We start from the raw sequence: 7,229 nt of genomic DNA on the forward strand, positions 1-7,229 counted from the left end.
AGCATTTAACAAACAAGAAAAAAAAAAGAAAAACATCTGAATTTGAGAGCTCATAGTAGCTATTCAAAGTAGCTAGCTTTTTAATATATTGTCAAAGAGTCACAGCATATTTTTGTTTTGGCACTGATAGGGCCATCCATAGATGAGGTCCTCAATGGGGTCCTCCACGGGGCCAAAACAGTCAGCACAAACCCAATACAAAAACTAAGTCAGGGGCCATTGGTCAAGTAATTTCATGGGTCACTGCATCCTTGAACATCATTGAAACGTCAATAAGGGCAGGGTACCTTTAGTTTACACAATATTGTACAGCCGCTAAGAGAGAAATAGAGAAAAATAGACTAGATATATTTAGCCCTAATAGTGCTAAAGGGAAAGGGACAGGCAGACAGATAGACAGGCAGACATACAGACAGGCAGACAGACATACAGATAGACAGGCAGACATACACACAGACAGGCACTTTAGTGCTAATGCATAGCAGAAAGTGTATAAAGTAAGAGCCAAAGAGAGAGAGAGAGAAATACGGTGACTGAGAAACAGAAAGGAGGGTTGTGGCCCTATCTATGCCCCCTAACCGAATACTTTGCTAACTAGGCTAAAGTTAGCATGTAGCCCACAGCTAGCGAGGCACGCCATGATATCAAAGTCAGACATTTAGCTAGGCCAACATTAGCAAGGGCTATTGTTAGCTCCTCCTTTATCCCTATGGACTAGCGTTACCAGACGTCCCAGATTTCCTGGGACAGTCCCCGATTTTGGTGGCCTGTCCCCTGTACCCGGAAATGTCCCCGATTAGCTCTCAGAAAGAAAAATGCAACTCTAGAAGTTAAATTGAGGCTGATATTTCAATAATCAAATGCTGTATCCAATCAGATTTGCATGTAAAAATGTTGTCTGTCCCTGTACCAAACTCGTTTGCTCCCAGCGGCTTTGAGACCTTATGACAACGTTTGATCAGTGGCACATTGTAACCACCGCATGAACAACCATGCCCATGGCCAGAAAGTGTTGCATGAAACAGTATAGCCTACCAAATGTGGGTGATTCTATAACTACTACACTGAACAAAAATATAAACGCAACATGCAACAATTTCAAAGATTTTACTGAGTTACAGCTCATATAAGGAAATCAGTCAACTGAAATAAATTCATTATGCCTTAATCAATGGATTTCACATTACTTAAAACAAGGTAGGGGCTTGGATCAGAAAACCAGTCAGTATCTGGTGTGACTACTGTTAGCCTCATGCAGCGCGACACATCTCCTTCGCATAGAGTTGATCAGGCTGTTGATTGTGGCCTGTGGAATGTTGTCCCACTCCTCTTCAATGGCTGGGCGAAGTAGTCTGAACTGGAACACGATGTCATACACGTCGATCCAGAGCATCCCAAACACGCTCAATGGGTGACATTTCTGGTGAGTATGCAGGCCATGGAAGAACTGGGACATTTTCAGCTTCCAGGAATTGTGTACAGATCCAAGAGGCCATTCATTATCATGCTGAAACATGAGGTGATGGCAGCGGATGAATTGCACGACAATGGGCCTCAGGATCTCATCACGGTATCTCTGTGCATTCAAATTGCCATTGATAAAATGCAATTGTGTTCATTGTCTGCAGCTTATGCCTGCCCATACCATAACCCCACCGCCACCATGGGGCACTCTGTTCACAACGTTGACATCAGCAAACCGCTCATCCACAGGACACCATAAACGCTGTCTGCCATCTGCCTGGTACAGTTGAAACTGGGATTCATCCGTGAAGAGCACACTACTCCAGCGTGTCAGTGGCCATTGAAGGTGAGCATTTGCCCACTGAAGTCGGTTACGATGCCGAACTGCAGTCAGGTCAAGACCCTGGTGAGGATGACGAGCACGCAGATGAGCTTCCCTGAGACGATTTCTGACAGTTTGTGCAGGAATTCTTCAGTTGTGGAAACCCACAGTTTCATCAGCTGTCTGGTTGGCTGGTCTCAGACAATCCCTCAGGTGAAGAAGCCGGATGTGGAGGTCCTGGGCTGGTGTGGTTACACGTGGTCTGCGGTTGTGAAGCCGGTTCAACATACTGCCAAATTCTCTAAAACGATGTTGAAGGCGGCTTATGGTAGAGAAATCAACATTAAATTATCTGGCAACAGCTCTGGTGGACATTCCTGCAGTCAGCATGCCAATTGCAATTGCGCAAAACTTGAAACATTTGTGGCATTGTGTTGTGTGACAAAACTGCACATTTTAGAGTGTCCTTTTATTGTCCCCAGTACAAGGTGCTCCTGTGTAATGATCATGCTGTTTAATTAGCTTCTTGATATGCCACACCTGTCAGGTGGATGGATTATCTTGGCAAAGGAGAAATGCTCACTAACAGGGATGTAAACAAATTTGTGCACAACATTTGAGAGAAATAAGCTTTGTGTGCATATGGAAGATTTCTGGGATCTTTTATTTCAGCTCATGAAACATGGGACCAACACTTTACATGTTGCGTTTATATTTTTGTTCAGTATAGATAAGCTAAGACTAGGGAAACTGTGGAGTAATCCATTTCTGTGTTATAATTAATAAACGTATTTGAAATAACTATTGCGAAAATGTATAGTTAAATATAGTTCCATACAATTGTTTTTTTAGTTGTCTTTACCTGCAACAAGTGCCAAGTGTCTCTCTTTGTGCATTAAATACATATTGTTCTGAGCCAGAGCATATTGTATAGTATGTGGGCATGTTGGTATGTGATGAAGAATAACTCTGCATTCTTGGATGAGAGGTGTGGGCAGAGAGAGATAGAGATATTGAAAAAGAGGGAGACATCCATCAATTACATTGAAGCAATGAGCACAAAGTCAATAGAAGCTATGCCGTTAACATCTCTCACAGTAACACAGTAAGGCCAGCTAATTATTATCATTATCATCATCACCGTTATTATTCATAATATATACCAGTACCAGTGCTCTCTTCTTTGTCCGTTAAATCTGGTTGCCACAACATATGCTACTTGAAAAGGAGCACAAAGAAGCTTCTTCACTTCCTTAGTCAATGCTACGTTCTTTGTAAAATGGCTACAATAAAAAAATGAGGCACTTTTGAGCAGATATATATTTCTATACATTTCCTTACAATACTATGTATATTCAGCCATCATTAGATGAAATCCTGCTTTTTGATTGGTTAATTGTGTTTTCATTTAGGTTGATGATCGAAAAATATAATTGGCTCCCAGTCCGCGGTCAGTCTTTATTCTCCTCTCGTATTATCTTAGAGTCTTCCCTTCACGGGCTATCATTGGCACTCATCCCCATTGGTATCACAACCAATAAACTGAAAGCAACAAAATAAAGGTTTTCCATAAGTCTTTCCAAAGTGCTTCAGGGGTGTGACCAGTCCAACTCTTCTCTCTTCCCATTGGTTGTCACAAAAGGATGAGGAGGAGCTTAGGGATCTCCAAGACTCCCGTCATTTCCCCCCATAATTCCAAGGCCAGGGCATAGACATCAGCATTCTGGAAACAGAGGAAATGGTTGAGTTAGGAGAACAGTAAACAACAGAATATGATATGAAGATTAACTAAATATTATGACATTTATCTACTGACTACCACACCTTATCACTAACATTGTTTGAAAATCTACAATAAAATATCTATGTCTGTTTATTCACAGGGGAATATTGTGTTCTTAAATTAAATATACGGTGAAGTTCAACAGAGGGATGGGATGGAGGAGTGTGAGACCGCCGAGAGAGAGAGAGCGAGAGAGGTGGGACAAGAGAGTGAGTGTGTGTGTGTGTGTGTGTGTGTGTGTGTGTGTGTGTGTGTGTGTGTGTGTGTGTCTGTGTGTGTGTCTGTGTGGACATGTATTGTTTTAGGGCAATTTAGTATTTTCCTATCTTCTTACACAACTAAAGCAAGTACGTCATTAAGAAAAGGTCTTCATTATTTCAATAACATGGAACCATTGAGAGCTCCGCATTCACACACACAAAACGTCTTTGTTATGGAACCTATTGTACGATTGATAATGCCTTCGAGGGTCGTACTGACGGACTGACGGAGGATATTTAGACTACGGAAAGGAAAAGGACTGAAAATGCACACCATAACATGACTCTCATACGTCTTCCTCTCCATTGGTCGATTATACCTTCATTAGGGGTAGCTAGCAGTCACGTGACAAGTATGTACTGTAGGTCTATAATAATAATCATGTTATTAACATCATAATTAAAGGCCAGTTTAAATACAAGGAAACGTTGCGGGTGGCCGGGCCACATGGCGGATACATCAAATAAACAAAAACAGTGATGAATGTTGACCGATTGAGAGAAAGGACTCCCTTGTTCACTTAAATTTCCCGGCCCTGCTCTCTAACTGCTAATGAAAAAAAGTGTCTCGTCTATATTTGTAGTGCCCAGCCCCCCCCCCCCCCCCTTTCTTCTTCTTCCTGGTGCAGTGCTATATTTAGTGTCCCGGGACAGATGGTGCCAGCTAACAGCAGCAGCAGCTAGTGCAGCTCAGCCTGAGAGAGCCACACCAACAATCAGCCCAACAGACCCAGAGAGACCAGAGGAGACAGGGAACACATTGGCACAGACACACACGCACACGTCTAGACACGGAGAGTGTCTGAGTAGACAGTGACTGGGTTTATACACAGAGGACTATATGGATGACACATTAGAGCAAGCAGACTATTATTAAACACACACACACCCCAATCCATTAGGCCGGGCTCAGTAGGTGCATCCTCTTCGATATCTAAATGCGAACTCAGACACACACACACTGACCAGACAGGAAGCGTTTCCTTTCCTAAACTACTGTAATCAGATCTCTCTCTCCGTCTTTCCCTCTCTCTGCTTGTCTATCGATCTCATTAATTTCCTTGAGTCGTCTTTCCGTTCTGGGATCTAATCGATATGATGATGCCTGCGGGAGTCTGTGTGTGAGTGTGACTGTCCCGCTCTGCAGGCTCTATAACTCTGAGGCCAGAAGGGGCAACGATCTGCCTCAGCCACTGTCTGGCCAATAACCTGTTCCCTCTCTATATCGCTCCCTGTAAGTCTGTCTACGTGTCTGTCTGGGACAGTGATGGCTCACTTTGATCTAGTAGTCACTGTGGTGCGCGTGTTTGTTTGCCTATCTGGGGTTGCCAATGTCCTTTTCTGTAGCGGCTCACTTCAGCGATTCATGAAGGATAAGACACCCTGTTTTCTGCACGTCCTGTCCCTGGCTACAGAATGGGAGAGGGGGAAGCCAACGGGAGCAAAGGATAGTGGGTAAAACAATGCATGTCCTTTCTCATTCTACAGTTACTTATAACAACAACTCCTTTCAGAATATTATGTAGCAGCCTACATGGTGGCTCTTGGTCGTTGTATCCTATCCTTCTCCTTTAGCTAATTCTATCATTTGCAGCATAAATGATCAAATGTCTCTCTCTCTCTACAGCAGCAGTCACATTCTGATCTGTATGGGCCCTTCCGGACAAGTCAGTTAAAATTGCACATACCTGAGACCATATCAGATTGGACCCAGACCCATGACATTATTTAGAATTCTGGATCCGGACCTGCTCGGGTCCCGGGTACAGGTGGATCTGTGAAAACCTCTAATGCCCACCTTACACGTTAGATAACTGTGTTGTAGGGCTTGAGTTCAAGGCTCAAGTATGCCCTATCTATGACCTGTGTTCAACAGTTTGGACATCAATCCTCGCTCTGCCTCACCCTCTCCTCAGTTCTGCCACTTTTCTGCCAAAGCATTCGTAGAAGGCTGCAGAATAAATATGGTTCAGTTCAGAGAGGTGATTTACTACCATAAGGAGAGGCAAGGCAGCATGGGGCTCTATCCAGCCCTAGAGTCTTGACCAGGGATGGGCATCTAGTGGCCCGCCCCCTTTTGAAGGCCCTCAGATGAATTTAAAATATATGTTATTATTATTATTATTATTATTATATATATATATTTTTTTTTTACTCAGTCGGGGTCAAAACTTACTTTTGCAGGTTAGAATAGTAGAATACACAAGGTGCAATTTAGAAATTGGTTGTGCATCAGCAGTTTTTCTCTTGTTATGTCAGTCACTGATAGTCACTCAGTTAGCCCATGTCAGCTAACATTTTTGATATCGGCAAGTCAGTCTAGCGGTCAGCCATCTAAACGTAGTAATCATGGTAAATCTAACGGCCGGGGGGGCCCCCATTGATTTAGTTAGTCAGTCTCACTCAGATATCATATTAAAAGCAGCAAATTTTTCTCTACACCCCATGGCAAAATGAGTAGAATTGCATGAAATTAACTCTAACACATTTCTCTCCGCTGTCAAGAGGGGGGCTGCTAAAATCTTTTGCTCACAATGTAGTGGGGGGGCATGCACCCGCAAGCAACAGCAGTTCATACTTGTGGCCACCCACCCCCATGAAAATTGCCCATTCCTGGTCTAGACACTAATCTTGGGTCAGTTTTGTTTGTACTCGCAGAGTGGTTGAGGTTAGGGGAGGGTAATCTGATCCTAGATCTGTGGTTAAGAAAAACGTGTACCTCGATGGCTACTTCACATCCCCTGTTTCTTAGTTTCACTTAAAATGGATTTCGCAAAGTCAGAAATATTGGCTACTAGATTAGAGCCCCAAAGGGATTGATTGACAAACTTCTCAGGAAATGTAGACAAAGAGAGAACAAAACTGCTGACCAAGCTTTTTATTAGCAAACATCATACCATGACTCAGGAGGGAGAAACTGATGTGTGTGTGTAAGGCTGAACGATTTTGGAAAATAATCTAATTGCGATTTTTTGCCCCCAATATTGCGATTGCGATTTAATATGCGATTTAATTTATTTATCCTTTTTCCCCTACAAAACATAATGAATGATTTAAATATGACCAACACAATAGTATATACATTTAGTGTGAAATGTTCTTTCCCATAGGCTGGGTCTATTTGTTAGAATTAAATTCAAACATGTATGACTTGAAATAAATGACATTTTTATTGAACTGCTCATTACAGAAACATCTGTGGCTTTGCCACTGTGCATTTAAATAATTTAAACAAAGGCATGAACTTTGTAAACACTGTGTGCAAAAGGTACAGTCTTAAGAAAAAAATAATTTAAAATTGTATGTATCTTACTGCTCCCAAGTCAGTAACATTTCACACAACTGAAACAAGGAATTTGCTTTGAAAATATTTTGTAAAATCAAAGTAAATAAAGTTATA

The sequence above is a fragment of the Coregonus lavaretus genome (assembly GCF_964263955.1).
Source record: "Coregonus lavaretus genome assembly, chromosome: 39".
Lineage (NCBI taxonomy): Eukaryota > Metazoa > Chordata > Actinopteri > Salmoniformes > Salmonidae > Coregonus > Coregonus lavaretus.